Genomic DNA, 15,472 nt, shown 5'->3' on the forward strand with positions numbered 1-15,472 from the left:
AAAAAAAAAAAAAAAAAAAAAAAAAAAAAAAAAAAAAAAAAAAAAAAAAGAAAACACCACCAAACAGAAAGAAAGAAAGAAACCCCAAGACCAAGAGTAGCCGCGGTCCCTTCTGGTTTATTTTTTTACCGGAGAAGGAGGAACGGCGGGGGAAAGAGAGAGCGAACCGAGGAGAGAAAGTGCGTTGGGAATGCCAGAGCCGCGGGCTGCGCGCCGGAGGAGGAGGTGGCGGAGCAGGGGGTAGGACGATGCCGCCGCCTCGTAAGGGCGGAGGAAGGCGCGGGAGGCGCGGGGGTCGCTCGGAGCGGCGGGGAACGGGCCCGCGGGGCCGGCCGGCAGCGGCGCCGGGCGGAGGGCGGCGGCGGCCACCACCGAGGAGCGGCGGCGGCAAAGTTTTGGTGTGGGGGGCCAGAGGCGCGGAGGGGGATTACGATCGGTGCCGGCGAGGGATTCCCAGACGCCGCCAGGTACAGTTGGGATTTCATTTCTCGCTCTTTTCCTCGCTGGTAATTCTAGCCCCGGGCGATCTAAAGCCGCGGTGCCTTTTGCCTTYGCCCAGATGGCAAAGTTGAGGAGCCGGGATCAGGCTGTGTCAGAAACACCGCCTTCGCCACGTTAGAGCCGCACGTCCGCGGCGCCGGGCACACACAAGTACGGATTTATGAATGGCCGGCGGCGAGTGCTAGCAGGGTCCCCGGGCTATTTTGCGCCAGCGGGTGGCTCAGGAGCGGGATTCGGAGCTGGCAGCTGTGGAGAGGTGCCGGTCCCCGGTCGCGTTTCTCTGCCCAGCGGGAGGGTGCCGAGCCTGGCCCCCACCCCGTGCGGAGGGGAGGGCCGAGCACTACCCCTGCGGCAGAGACACGGGCACAGCGCACCACCGGTGCSAGCACCACCAGCACCTCTGCTTGGGAGGTGGTTCGGAGAAACGGGACCTTTAGTGGTGAGCCTTGCTTGGAAGAGGCTTAGTTCGGCGCTGCCAAGTGTTGAGGAATCCACGGGAGAGCCGGGAGCTGCGCCTGGCAGGAGGATCCATCAGATCCCCACCAGCACCTCCGGAGCGGGGCTGGCGGTGAGTGGGTGGGGGCGAGCTGAAGGGAATCGGATCAGGACTTCGGAATACAAAGGGGCCGGTGACGAGTTAGACGGGGATCTGGCAAAATAAGAGCAAATACTGCGGGGGGGCTGGGTGTGTGGGGATGGTGTGTGAACAAAAAATAGCAGATCGCAAAAGGAAGTCAAGCAGCTGAAAAGACCTCTCTTGAACATGATATAAACCTCCATAAAAGATAAATAAACAATCAGCAAAGTTAAGAGAATAAGATTCTCCACCTTCTTTTCAGAGTGGGAAGTAGTCAACAGGAGCTTTTAATTAATTTTAATGGAGGAAATCTGTTTTAAGGCTTACAATAAGCTAATAMATCCAAGGCACAAATCCGTGTAAATTCCTGTACTGTGTGTGGAAGGTAATGATTAGATTTCTTCAGATGCTTTTTGCAATGCAGAGCTCAGCCAAATAGAAAGGGAGAGGTTCCTTGCACGAGGAGCAGGAAAAGAGACTAAAGCAAGTCAGACCTCACTCTCTCTACCTCCCTCTCCCTCTCTCAGTCTTTGCCTCTCCCCCCCTGTCTCTCTGAAAGTCAGGGTGTGTGTTAAAGAGAGGTTTATTTACTGTATCTAACTTCACAGTGCTTGCAGGGAAATTGAATCAGTTTAGAGGTTGAGACTGATCAGTGCTTCGGTATAGTAAACCCAACAAATTATACATTTCCATGGATTCTTTGATTCATTCACTGACACGGTCTTTCCCCAAGARCACCTTTATATATTTGTAGTTTAAGAGGAAACTGATGAATTTATTTGCGGAAGGAGGAAAGTCCATCCTGTTGTTTTTGGTTTTTTTTTTTAACACTTATAACTACTGTATACTGTACTTAAAAGGTGCCTATACCTCCATCCACCTTTCTTTCCTTTCCATCCTTTGAAMGAGTCAATATGTGCAATGTTATCACGGAGACAGATGTGATTTTAATGTCACTATTTCTACCTTACAAAGTGATGTTAAAATGTTTGCGTTGATCTTGTTTCTGAAAATTACATGAAAAAAGATTTCAAGAAGCTATTTCAGTGGTTATTCTGTATCCTGATATGGTAGTGAGGCAGTTAAGGGAGTTCAGGCCTGGAGTACTGTAGGTGAAACAAGTCAGAGCACTGTGTAAATACAGTGTCTATAAAACTACCTGTGACTAGAACAGTCATCAGTGTTTTCCAAGGTCCAAGCCTTTAGTAAGAGGTGGTGCTGGAATGCACCCAACTTTCTTAAGAGTGGCTCCTCACACATACACACACCCAATACTTTGTATAAGGTGATCTTATCTGTGTTTGGCTTGGAGAAGTCTGGATCTAATTTGAGCCACTGTTACAAGTCACATTTATATCCTGGCCTGCTGGATAGTTTGATTTAGGATATAGACGTATCTCCTTTGCGCAACCCTACACCCTCCCAGTTGGAATCTGCATTACATAGGCTGTGCTTTCCTTCAAGAATCAAGAATGCAGCTTGCATTCAACTGCTTAAAATAGCAGTATCTAAAATGTGGGATGTCATTASGGCTGACTTCCCTACCCTTCCTGTAGCAAAGGAGAGACACTGTTTTACCAAGAAAACAAAAAAGGAGTTGGAATAAGTAGCACTGTTACGCTTTTCCTTTACTGAACTTTCTATTTGAAGGATTAGAAAGAAGGCACACACTTAAGATAATATTATTTCCAGGAAGGTGAGAGCTTTATACCTTAATCATTTTTGTTACCTCTTTAATCTCAAAATGTGTTCATTTTTGTCTAGGATACTTTCATGTAACTTTCAGGCTTTCACTAGGCAGATTCAAATCCAGTCCATTAGTGACCTCTATCTGTGAGAAGGGTGTAGTCAATGGTGTTTTTCTTGTCTTTCACCATAGTGGATTGGAAACACAGACTGTAAATTGTTTAAGTCTTTCATGCCTGCAAATCACCTAGTTTTTCAATCTCATATCCATTAAGAACAGTGTGATTTCCTGGTGTTTTAATCAGGAAAATAAAAACGAACTCCAGTTCCAAACATGAATCCAGAACTTTGAAAGAGCTTTGAATCTGTTTCAGCTGCTTACTGCTRATATGATGAATATACGCAAAAATCAGAAAAATAAGAAGTAACCAGTGACAATCAGCATCATGGAATTTAATTTATATTTTTCTGATGTTATAGTACTTACTCTAAAGCAGACTGAACCTGTGTGACATTTTATTGCCCCTCAGTGCTTACATAGTAACTGAAACTTGAGAGAAACACTCAGACCAGATATACTATGAGTAGAGTTTATAGTAGCAGGGTGTTTAAAAATGAAAAAAATAAAAAAATTCCAATCCCTGCTCTATGTATATTAGGAATACATGCTAGAGATCAAGGAAAAAGGGGTCTTTATAAACAGATGGCCTGTTTTAGGGGTTTATTAAACCCAGCTTCACAAAACTAATTTGTCTCTTGTTTATATCCACAGCTATACTCCATATTTTAGTTAGTGATTGTAAATGGCAGTTAAGGACTTGATCAGCAAAATCTTTGGGTAGATGATTACCACTGTTTGACATTTCTCAGATTGTATTTGATTACCTCAGCGCTTTTTTAGGTGTTTCCTTCCCTCCCCCTTGGGCAATCTTTTTARGAGTCTTTCTGCCAATACTTTTTTTTTTATTTCCTCAAGAAACCAGAAGGGTTGGAACTTGCCCCAGAGGAATAAGAATATTTTTTCTTTCTTTTTTTTTTTTTTTAAACAAATACTTTTATTTTTTCACTTATTTAAAAAAAAGTAGAAAAGAATAATATACAGTTGTTATTTTTGTAAAGAAGGCTGATTTAATATACACTGAAGATATAAGCTTCATTTTCCCTGCAGCTATGTGTAACCTACACCTTTCAAGTAATTGACTTCTTTTAAAGAAAAGCAACCTCAAAAAGATCATCATTAAAATGATGGCATGTTTTATTCATTTATTTTAAACAAACCTAAACCTTAATCCATAGATGATACTGAGGAAAGAAGTGTTTGAAATAAAAGCTGTTCTCTGTTTAACAAATTGCATTCTAATTACATCAAACAATATGCCCCAGGAATACTGCAATTTAATCTGATATTTTCAGCCACTGGTGGAAGATGTTTGGATCTTGTCATACCTTTCCATTTTTTTTTTTTAAACTGATGACCTGCCCAGTTAACAGATTGTTTGGGTCTTTTTGGTCTATGATTCCTTCTTCTGACATGGCCCCTTGAACTGAACCAAAATTAAATGCTAGCAACAACTTAAAACAAATCTGTCATGCTCTACTCAAAATTCCCAAAAATTTAATGATGCAGAACAATGTCTGTAAAGTTTCCCTTTTAAAAAGAAATCTTGTGTTCTCTTTCAGCTCTACCTAGAAACAATCTCCTGTAAATTTTACTTCAAGCTATAACTGCTTTATTGAGGGGTTTTTTTTGGTTTTGTTTTTTTTTTTTTTATTTTTAATAAACCTTTTCAAGTCTAGCTTAATGCTAGGATGCTTTGCAAAGGCATATGACACAGAAAATTGTTTATCATTCAAAGGCACTGCCTTTGAAACTGATTAACTTCTTGCAGAAAAAAAAAAAAAATTTTTGATATACAGGATCAGAGTGTTGCCAGACTTGGTCCTGCAAAGCGATGGCTTTACCTTGGCCCCAGGTGAGAGGTGATTTGCTTCCAAAAGGTCCTGGTCAGTATTTTGTAGGATCTTGTCCTTACTTAGCAGAATGTTAGAGGTCACAGATAATATTCTGTCCTGGCCTTTCAGTCAACAGGTCACTCCCAGAACTCTCAATCACCAGCTAAATAATCACAGTATAAATTATCATTGTAATTTTAGGCAACAGCTGTGGATTAAAGTCAAAGAAGAAGAAGCAAATTTTTGAAAGGTACTTCARGAAAAAATCTGTAGATTACTATGGTGGTCTGTAGTGTGTTTTTGCAAATCCTTGCCCAGGCGGTGACATATCTTGTGTCACAGAATTTACTTCCATTTGTCATCATTTGTATTTTAATACATCAGCAGGAAAATGTTTGTTCGAAGTGATAGAAGTTCTGCTCTTTGGTCAAAGTTCTTTATTGTGTCCAAGTTGTCACTGGTAATCTAATTATGTTAAAAATGTCATATAGGTATCAAGCTAGTTCCTTCCTAAAAACATGCTAGATGACTAAATTAATCTGAAGCTATTCCACAGTCTCTCTTCAGACAAGATKGCCAAGATTTTTTTAATGTCTGAGAACTTGTGGGAGCATTATGAGCAAAAGATTTTAAAATTCCATATCTAATTTATTAGACATTCATTGTCACGTACATCAGTGTTCAGGAAGGTCTGGGCAGGCTGATGCTACACACTTCTCTAGTAGTAAATGCTGTAAACTCTATAATAGTACTACATGACCTCTTGAGAGCAGGGAAGGTCAGAGCTCTGAATGAAAAGCCTCATCAGCACCTCCTGAGAACAGAAATCAGTGTGCTGCAGTCTTACTCCCAGTTCCCCCCGGCAGCTTTTGTCATTCCTTCAACAAAACCAACAGGTCAAATTAAACTAAAGAGAAGAGCTTTTTCTGACAGTCCTTCCAGTCCTGCACATCACAGCTGCAGTAGCAGCTCATACCTGGCCAGGCTGTTCGGTCAGAGTGARGCAAGAAACACCTTTTGTAGAAGGGCTGCCTGTGTGGGAGGGACACGGTGCTCCCTGTACCCTGCACAGCAGCACCTCCTAGGACTGCTGGGAGGCTTTGCTGATGCTCATGATGAGCCTTCAGTCTTCACACAGGGTGCAGAGGATCAAAACATGGTCAAACTGCAGTCATAGGATCATCAACTGCAGACTTGTAGGTGCAGAGTACAAATATTTCTTTCTCTTAAGATTTCCTGTATGTTTTTCCTACAGAGAAGAAGATGACATTCACAATGTCATTGGAAATTAATGCAAAAAATAAAAAAGAGATTGTATATCAATATTATACTGACAGAACAACAGATTTAATATGCAGTTTTGAAAAAGAATTGTAGGTTATATATATTGGTACATGCATACATGTGTAGTTTTTATATGTGTTACATATAAAGGTGACTCTGACATTGTCTAATCACAGGAGTCTCCCTCAGACCTTCCAAAGCATATATAATTAATATTAATTCAAAATTAATTTTGTTGGTGAACTGTAAATCAAATTAAACAATAAGAAAAACCTCTCCTTTTCCTTTAGTTTAGAAACATTGGAAGTTTCTGTACTGGGTAAAAAAGCTGAGGTGCTCCCAAGAGGTATTTTTCCTGAGGTCAGAAGCAAACTTACCTGTGCTTATGAAATATAACTTCACCGCTGAAGAACTGCATTTTAAATTAATGTACTTGATTCCAGACTCAATCCTTCTCTCCTTCACTGGCAAGTTAATTTCACAGACACTCCTCTCATGATTAGGTATTCCTGATGTAAGTAATGATTTAAATACCCCAAAGTGATGTCATTTAGCTGTAATTGAAGATGATACAACCCCAACAGCGTGTCTCTGGTTATACTAATGTATATATGCTTTCATTAGTAGTTTCTTCATGCATGTATAGGAAAACATGTAGGTAAAAGTAATTTAAGTTACTAGAATTGTATCTTTATTAGGACTGTAACAGTATATTGTGTTTGTCACAGTATATTGTGTTTGTCACAGTATATTGTGTTTGTCTCAGGCATGGCCTGCATAGGTACTCTTCTGTAAAAACAATCTGTGGATGAGGCCTCATATGTGAATTTAATGAATAATGATTTTGGTAAGTGAGGGGGTTTTAATGAGCCTGTTTCACAGCTTGAATGCTAACTACACTAATGTCAGGTGTCTGTAAATGAAGGAGCATTTGTTAGCAGTACCTTATAATTTTCTTTGTGATCTAGGAAGTTTTTCCTAGGTGGTGCTTCTTGTATCATTGAGAGMTTTGCGTTTGCATCCAACTGAATGTATCCTGTTTAACAGCTTGTCCATCTGGTTTCACAGGCCATCTCATTGGCTCATCTAGGTCTAACCTAATTCTTATCTCTAACCACTTGGCTTTGGAGTTAGTCACAAATTCTCCAAGAGTGCACATTACTTCTTTGGCCATATCAGTTGAAAGCATGTTGTTAAGTTTCATCCATTACTCTATTTCCCCACATTATTCATTGAAGAAGGGAAAGTGGAGGCAGAAAAGACATACAAAGCTAAGCAACAACTCACACTTCTCTCTCTAGTATGATCATAACATTTTCTTTCTTGACTTAACCTTTTTCAGTATTTCCTCATTTCATGTTTTGAACTGCCCATTGAAAATTAATTTCCAAAACAAGTATACTAAGCAAATTAAAAAGTGTTATTATCCAGCATGATAAATTTCTGCTCTTTAAAAAACAAATTTAGTTGTCTAAGAACAAATTTCTTCATGTTTAAGATGTTAAGGACTGCTGAAATTTAACAGAACATGATCACATACACACAGACACGCAGAGTCATTCTCATCTGTATTGCCAAATCCYRTGTATCAAATTGGTATATGCCTAACAGTGATTTTTGCAATAACTCATTCCTGGCCCTGTGCCTGCTGCTCAGTGAAGAGCTGCTTCTTGAACAGTTCRACAGTAAATTGTAAAATGCATTTTGCCAGTAGAAGTCTTTTTTTTTGAGAAATTACTTTTACTGCTCAACAAAACTAATTTCAAAACCTTATTGTTTAGTAGTTGTGCAGTAGAATTACAGTCTCATTCATGGGGAGAAGTGTCTAGCACTATAGCTTTGAAAATACTTAAGAAAGAAAGAAGCATAATGGACACCTCTTATTCTTTTAAGAATGTGCACTTTGAATACCACAGACAGAGCCAAGACCCTCATAACTGCCCAGAGATGCCTAAGCATCTGTGGAAGAGCATGTCACAGTAAGGTTACTCTAGTTCCTTTACCCATGTTGAGCCCTATAAGAATTGCTTTTTAAAATCTCTTTTTAATTCATGTGATATTATGTATTTAGAATTATAAAATGCACATACATGCATGTGGGCACACACACACAAACTATAGGAAAAAAAACCCAAGAAACAAAAAAATAGAAGTAGAGTAGCAAAAGATCATAGCAAAATCTATTTCCTTTTGAAGCTTAGTTAGCATCTTTATTTTTTATTATTTAACTAGGTAGTGGGGCAAACAGYGATAAGGCAAAACTTTAAAATGGAAACTGTATACGAATTTTTCTAGTTTGGTTTTCTACTTACAGTGCTTTCCCCCCACAGTTAATAGTGAGCAGTTTTCACAAGTAGCACTCTGATCAATACAGTCATAAGAAGAAYCATGAAATTTGATTTATTTTTACATTCTGGATACAGGGATCTGTATTCCATCTTGWGTGATACACTAGAACCTTAGTTTTTAGTTATGTATGATTCCAGAAAAGATGGTCGTTGAAAATTAAATAAAGATGAAAAAAAACAACCAAAACCCATTAAAAAGAAGGCCTCAAAATCAAAACCAAACGAAACCCAAGCCCACAGTTCAGCAGCTTTGGAAATCTCAATGCTAACAAGATGGTTGTTTTTTGTCCCACACTGGATAATCTTATCAGTATCTATTTAACTTTATATTTAGTACCAAATACAGGTTTGTCTATTATCGCAGAAGTCAAACACTCAGCTCTATTCTCAGATCAGCACAGTGGAYCTTTATAAATCTGGAATAAATGAGATGTTAGAGTTGCTGCCAGCAGCTCTGGCAACAGAACTGTTGATCTGCCCAGATTCTCTTTGCTGCAAAAATGTCTTATCAGCAGATCCACACATCCTACATGGTGTGACTGAATTTACAGATAAGAGGACGGAATGACTGAAAGAGGATGGATGGCACGATCATAAATAGGTCATGAGTTACCAACTGTGGAGCTTGATCCCGAGCACCAGGAGAGGCAATTAAAAATTTCAGAGCCCTTCAAAGGATAAGGAGGTCTCTAGGTAGAAGGGTTTTAACTCTTCACCCTTCATTTGTCCAAAGTTAAAAGTATATAAATCAGTCAGTACGAGCAGAGATGACTCTGAAATTCATAACCACTCATCTCTGTGACATTGATGGAAACTCTATTGAATCAAATGCATAGATATTCTAATTGTGAACCTCTGATATTCAGTACTTCCCTAAGGCCATCAATATCTCATATCCAATCATATTTTACAAGCTGCCGAAAAATTGTCTSGTTTTGCATGTGCTGACCCCGAGAAAGCATCTTCCAGTGTAGCCAACCAGCTGCAGAAAGATGATCCTTTTTGAGCACTAGGGGAATAAACACCTTTAAATTTCAGATAATATCAGTGTCAGTTCACAGGCTGCTTAAGTCTTGTGAAGAAATATTTGGCAATCTTGGGAAGGGGTGTTTAAATATAATCCTGTATATTGTCTTGTGTTGATTGATAGCCAATGCTTGTTATAAGGAATTTTTTTAACTCTTTAGGTGCTAAAAGATTATCTTCTGCTTAAAATAGTTGGAAATAAAAAAATAGCCTGGAGCCTTGCTATGAAATTTGCCTTCCCACTGGAAAATTTGTCTGGGGTACTTTTATTGACATGTGTTTTTATTCTGGTAGGAGCATACTACTCTCCCATTTCACTCCCTTCCTGTCTCTATTTTTTAAATACATGCAGCAGCATAGTCTGAATCAGAATTTTTAGTTAGCTCTTCAGCTAAGAAGGATCTTTCTTTTAAGCTGAAGTTCATCCTCTTATGTCTGTCATGTCAGGTGCATTGAGGACAAGTATTCTAAAGATACTATCAAAACTGAAATAGTAATGCTCACGGAAGCTTTTATTTTCATGTAAATATTTCTTGTATCATTTTTTAAAGTGAGGTATTGCAGTGTTGTRTGAAGGGAAGATAAAAGCAGAAAAGGGAAAGTGACTAGAAAATAACTGAAAAACAGGATGGAAGCAAATAGTCAAAATTGTCCAGACTGAATGGAGTCTGGAGATAAACAAATTTCTGTGCAACAGAAAAATCAGAGCTTCCTAATGATCACAATTTTAACCATCTAAGCTGTTGTTCATTTGCGAAGAAAATTACTGCCATGAGAGGGAGAGGTAGGACACTACAGCTTCTAGGAGAAGCTAAGACAGAATGGAAGGATCTGTTACTTTCCCCTAATTGTTTCTGTGGTGGGCATAGCACATTTGAATTATCACACAATTAATGTCTCAGAGTGTGTTACCTCTAGAACAGAGCTCTTGCAGGTTTTGTGAGTCTTTTTTGGTGTTCAGTAGTCTATTCCCTGTTAATATTATTCTAAGTTCTCATTTTTGTGTCTTTAGAAACTGTGCATGCTAACCATATGATAAAACAGATACAGAGTAAAGATGGAATAGACAAAGCAACCAGTGAGAAATTAGGCTTAAATTTTCCTCTCAGGAATGGGTTTACACACAGAAAGTCTGCTTTACATGGATAAACCAAAGAGTGATAATTAATATTATTTTTTTATTTAAAGTCTATAATATAGATCCTGGGAACTTTTTTTTATTAGCCCTCTCACCTGGAAGAGGTTAGAGATCCCTAATGTAACCAAAAATAAGACTGAATAAGGGGAGCTGTGGGGACAGTGCCATTGGGAGCAAACGACACCAAAGTGTGTCTTTATCACAGTTGCTCATGAGAAACCTGCTGCAGGAAAGGTCCATTGTGCACTGTGACATTCTGAATTGGGATGTTTTTTCTGTGTCATCAGTGCATTCACGCTGTCCTGTTGATTAGACCGCTGTCTGGGTCAAACATTGATCAAACTCCATGCTATGGTCTGCAGTGTGCTTTTGGCTCTTGCRGCTGAGGGCAGGGCAGGATTGAGCAGTGGATTCTGCCAACAYCAGGGGACGAGAGGTGGAGCAGACTGAGGACGAAACCGGCGAAGGCTGCAGAAACTCCCTGCGCAAGCACATATGGGWGGGTTGGCATTTCTCTTCCCCCAGGCACACCAAATGCCCACAATCAGCATCAGCACCAAGTCTGAGCCCTTAATATGAAGGAACAACATAGTTCATGGTGAAGGATAAACTAAAGATATCTGTCCTTGYTTCGTTAGTGAGGGTGTGCAATTTTTTTTTTTTTTTTACAGTGTCAGCCTTCTCCATGAGTGTTGTGGCAGCAATAATATTTGGAACAACATGCATTTCTAGTTATTTGCTTAATTCTAACCTTGCAGAAAGTCCAGTAAAGAATGTGACTGGAATTCAGTCACTGTGAGTGTAAAAGAGAAGAGGCAGCTCAGTGGAAGAATGGCACCGTATGAGTTAACATGTTAGCCCTTCATTCTTTCAGATCAAGCTTCCTGTGAGTAATAAAACGCAAGGCAGATGAATTTGGCTGGTCTCAGTCAAGCCTCTCATGGATAGTTGCCCACACGGGAATAACTACTGCATAGATTAGCTCTGTGAATAGTTCCAGGACAGGTGTGGGACTGAACTGCTTTGGCAGAACTGTGCTGGGGAACTTGTGTGTGGTGATTCGCTCAGTGGTGTCTGCCTTCCCTTTTCATGAGCACTAAAATATAACCAAACATGTTTTTCTAAATAATTTMTTTCACTAAATTGGAGAAAACTCATATTTTGTTGGTTTAGCAGCCATTTTTGTAGACAATTCAGACAAATGAAGTGCAAGTGAAAATTAAAATAGCCTTACTAGGGTAAGAAATTACATTTAATTCCTGACAACAGAAACAATGTTATGGTTTCTAACTCATCTTCCCTAACAGTCTCAAATAAGTAACAAAAAAGTGCAATATTTTCAAAGCTTATGAAGGGGGTGAATGACACAGGGTTTATCTTGTTGAATACAAAAATMTTTTTCTTACAATTTGAAATCCAGGCATAGTCCTTGGTGATCTGTAGGAAATGAAAGGTAGACTCAGGTAAACCCACCACTATAAACAGAGCCTTATTTTTCCAGTCCCTGTCAGAAGTGAAAAGATTTGTTAGGCAAGGAAGACAAACTGCTCTTTCACCTCCACATTCTTTTCTTCCTCTGTTCTTACAAGGCAGGCCTGAGCCTCAGTCACACTGTACAAGTCCTTTTAAAAAGCACATTATCAGAAACAAACTCTGCACTATTTTTCCTGACATAAAAAGAGGGAATGTAAACATAAGATAGTGGGAAAGGTTAAGAACAGCATTTGATCAAAGAATTCTGATGCACAAGCAGATTCAGACGGCTGCTTGATATTAGATGTGTAACACTTGTGTAAATCAGGGCTCGACCAGTTTACAGCAGCTGAATATCCACAATATAAACCAGAAAACTTCTCTGTTGAGCTCCTTGTTAGAGCCATGACTGTAGGCCAGCCTTCCTTCTTTAGCAATAAGGGGAAAGGATTGTAGTGTGGGAGCTGACACTGCTGTTTGTGCCCTGGCTGCCTCAGAATCAATAGAGGACCCTGCTCTTCAAATCTCTCACACTAAGTAAATATTTTTTTCTTGATTTAACTGGAAATGCTTGGGCATACAATTGCCTAAGGTCAGGTTTACAGCRCTGCTCTAGTTGTTTGCCACACAGTTTGGAGTTTTGGAGTCATGTGTGAGCACAGTTAAGTGATTTATTGAGGCATCTATTTTATACTGCAATTATGATCCTTGTATCTGTCTTGTAGCAATTGCTATGCCTGTTGTGACTGACATTTTTTTCCATGGCATTTTTCATGCATTCCACCATTGCTAAAACTAATGAAGCATGATTTTCACAGGCATGTAACCATTGGGGGCATGTAATAAGGCTCAAAAAAATGTACCGGCCTAACGCTCATCTCCTTCTGCTAGAGGACTACAGATATAACGRCTTTATCAATGCAACTTCAAATTTATCAGTTTTAATGAATTAAAGAGTTTCTCCTGCTGCAGAACTCTCTTCTGCAAGAGTAGGGAGAATGACATAGGTCCTCTACCAATTTGCCATTTTAAAATTTCAGTGATGCTTATAGCGGTGCGTAGTCTGATGGTGGTGTTGTCTGAGAACGATAAGAACAGCATGAGCAAATGCCTGTAATGTTACTGGAGAAAATTCCGTATTGCTGCTTTGAAGTGAATATTTCTCTCCAGAATTTACATTAAGTCTTAGCTAGCTGGTAACCAGTGATGTTTTTTCATTCAGCATTTAGTGGCCTTTTTCCAGTACAAATTTCAGTAGTACCYCAGAGGCTGTTAATGTCTAAGAATAAATGTGTCCTTTCGTTAGTCATTGTTTCCTTTATAGAAACTAGCACAGTGTTTTGCAACTAGATATAAACCCAAGTGAACAATAATGATGATCCACATTGCATTCTGTTCTGTTTGATCCTCTTCTGCTCATTTCTGCATTAACCGAACACCAACATGTAAAACTTTACTGAAAGCTGCCATTGCAAGAGTGTTCTGTGATGTTCAATAACACATCTTTATATCATGCAGAGAATTATTAATACTCAACATGAGACCTAGTCAGTCAGAATTGAAAATCTTTAAATTCCCTTCTGATCATGAAATTCAGAGCAGTGGTTTGTACACACGATTATTTATGGGTGCATTGATCACGTTTATAACTCCACTGACTTGACACATGTGCATAATCTAGATAAGTAATTAGCAAAATGACGTCAATTGTGCTGCATACACCAACTGCAAATAACAGTGCTGCACAAGTTACTCCCAGTGGATTGTTCTTTTAGAAATGCTATATACAGCATCTGTCTCTCACCCTTGCTCTCTCGCTCTCTCCCTCTCTCACCCTTTGCAGCTTCTGTTGTAACCTCTAATGCTTAAAGCCCCAGACATGCTGAAACCCACCAAGATTAAAGGCTGTATTTTCATGGTTCTATCTATTTTAACATCTCCTATCAGAGAGAGCTACTTTACGAAGGAATCTACAGGTTCACTAATAGATATCAGTACAAAGCTGTCATTTTAGGCTGTGGGAAAATGAGATTAGAGTCGATCTGACAAGAAACAAATCTCCTCTTCCTTTCTCCCAGGTAATTACACAAGTTGAATTCATGATCTTAGTGCATTGCCTACTTTTCAAGCAATTTCCAGGAGGGAGATTTCTTTATTATGAAGAGGTTCCTGTGCTCTATAATTGCTGACAGTCACATAGCGAACCTTTTCCTTATATGCATTACAATGCTGCAAATAAAATAATATGAAATAGATAACACCATATCTCATATTATTGGTCTAAAATAGAGGAGAATCTTTCTGATAATTTTTCRCTGTTTAAGTGTTCTCATGATGTATCATTACCAATAAGGGAAAAGGAATGGGAAAACCTGAAATTGCAAGAACTTAAGTGTGACAGGTCACACTTTCAGCACAGATTTTTCTCCAGTATAAATATAGGTTTATTCTTCTAAAATCTRTAATTGCTTTACATCTACATAGACAAAAATTCAGACTTACTCCTTATTTCAAATATTCACCTATAGGATAAAGTGGAAAGAAGCTGAGCATCATTTTATCAGGCCAGTTGACAGTGTCATGGCAAAACTTATTTAGGGCTGTAAATAATCAGAAACACAGTGCATGTACAAACCTTGTGAAATGCCTGAAGTAAAGTAGAGAGTGCTGGTGGTTTATGAGTCAATGTGTAGTTATCAGTACACTGACAAATCAAATGGGCAGCTACAGTGATCTGCCCATTTGTGCATGCTGCCTATATCCACAGTAGTTTGAAAAGCATTTGCAAAAATCCACAACAYTTTTGGAAACAGAAACAAAAGCACTAAATTTAGTCCAAAGGGTATGTTCAAAAATTCATTTTTAGAAGTATGTTAGATCTTCATTAAAAATACTAATAGGAAATGTAAAAGAATCTTCCAYCTTTTATTATMMACTTTTAAAAAAGCATTCCATAAACAGTAAAATTTTCACACTGTTTGAACAGAGCTTCTTGATTTATTTTGATGATTAGCATGCCATCCTATAGAGAAACCCATACATGTGTTCRGTATATATCACTGTTTTGATACATAAATTTGTGGGGCCTGGGAGATTAATAAAAATTAACCCAGAAAAGCAATTGTCTGCTTCCAGCCCAAGTACAAGCATTAAAAATGCTGCTATAAACAGATGATTCAGAATGAAACTGCAGCTTCAAAATATCTGACTTTTCTACATTAAAAAAAAAAGTGAATTTGGAGTAAATAATTGAAGGACATTGTAAGGCTGMCCATAGAGTGCAACAAAAATCTGAAGAATATCGTAACAAAGAGACCATGACTACAATTTATACATATATCCCTTTTTACAGATATTTCCAGGCAGCAATGGCTGACTTGCAGGGGCTTTGCTTTCCGTTGTAGCGGTTAAGTCAGGGATATTTTCTCACYACTGTCTCAGCGCATATACAGTATTGCTCCTGAGGACAATTGACTCCACATTACT

At 39.0% G+C, this 15,472-nt stretch overlaps 1 protein-coding gene across 4 annotated transcripts in view; it reads left to right on the forward strand.

Moving 5' to 3' along the window:
- FLRT2 (fibronectin leucine rich transmembrane protein 2) overlaps positions 1-15,472 on the forward strand; it is a 69,670-nt gene that overhangs the window by 3,214 nt on the left and 50,984 nt on the right. The window contains exon 1 of one of the 4 annotated variants that reach the window (XM_057382394.1): positions 177-240. The exons of 1 other annotated variant lie outside the window; for it this stretch is intronic. The gene's annotated coding sequence lies outside the window, so the exon portion shown is untranslated. Of the gene's footprint in view, positions 1-176; positions 241-403; positions 468-951; positions 1,070-15,472 lie in introns of those variants that run through there. 2 more of the 4 variants (XM_057382298.1, XM_057382558.1) reach the window with 2 other exon arrangements.

This window comes from Malurus melanocephalus, unplaced genomic scaffold (genome assembly GCF_030028575.1).
Source record: "Malurus melanocephalus ecotype Western Australia unplaced genomic scaffold, MMel_1.1 scaffold_0, whole genome shotgun sequence".
NCBI classification, from domain to species: domain Eukaryota; kingdom Metazoa; phylum Chordata; class Aves; order Passeriformes; family Maluridae; genus Malurus; species Malurus melanocephalus.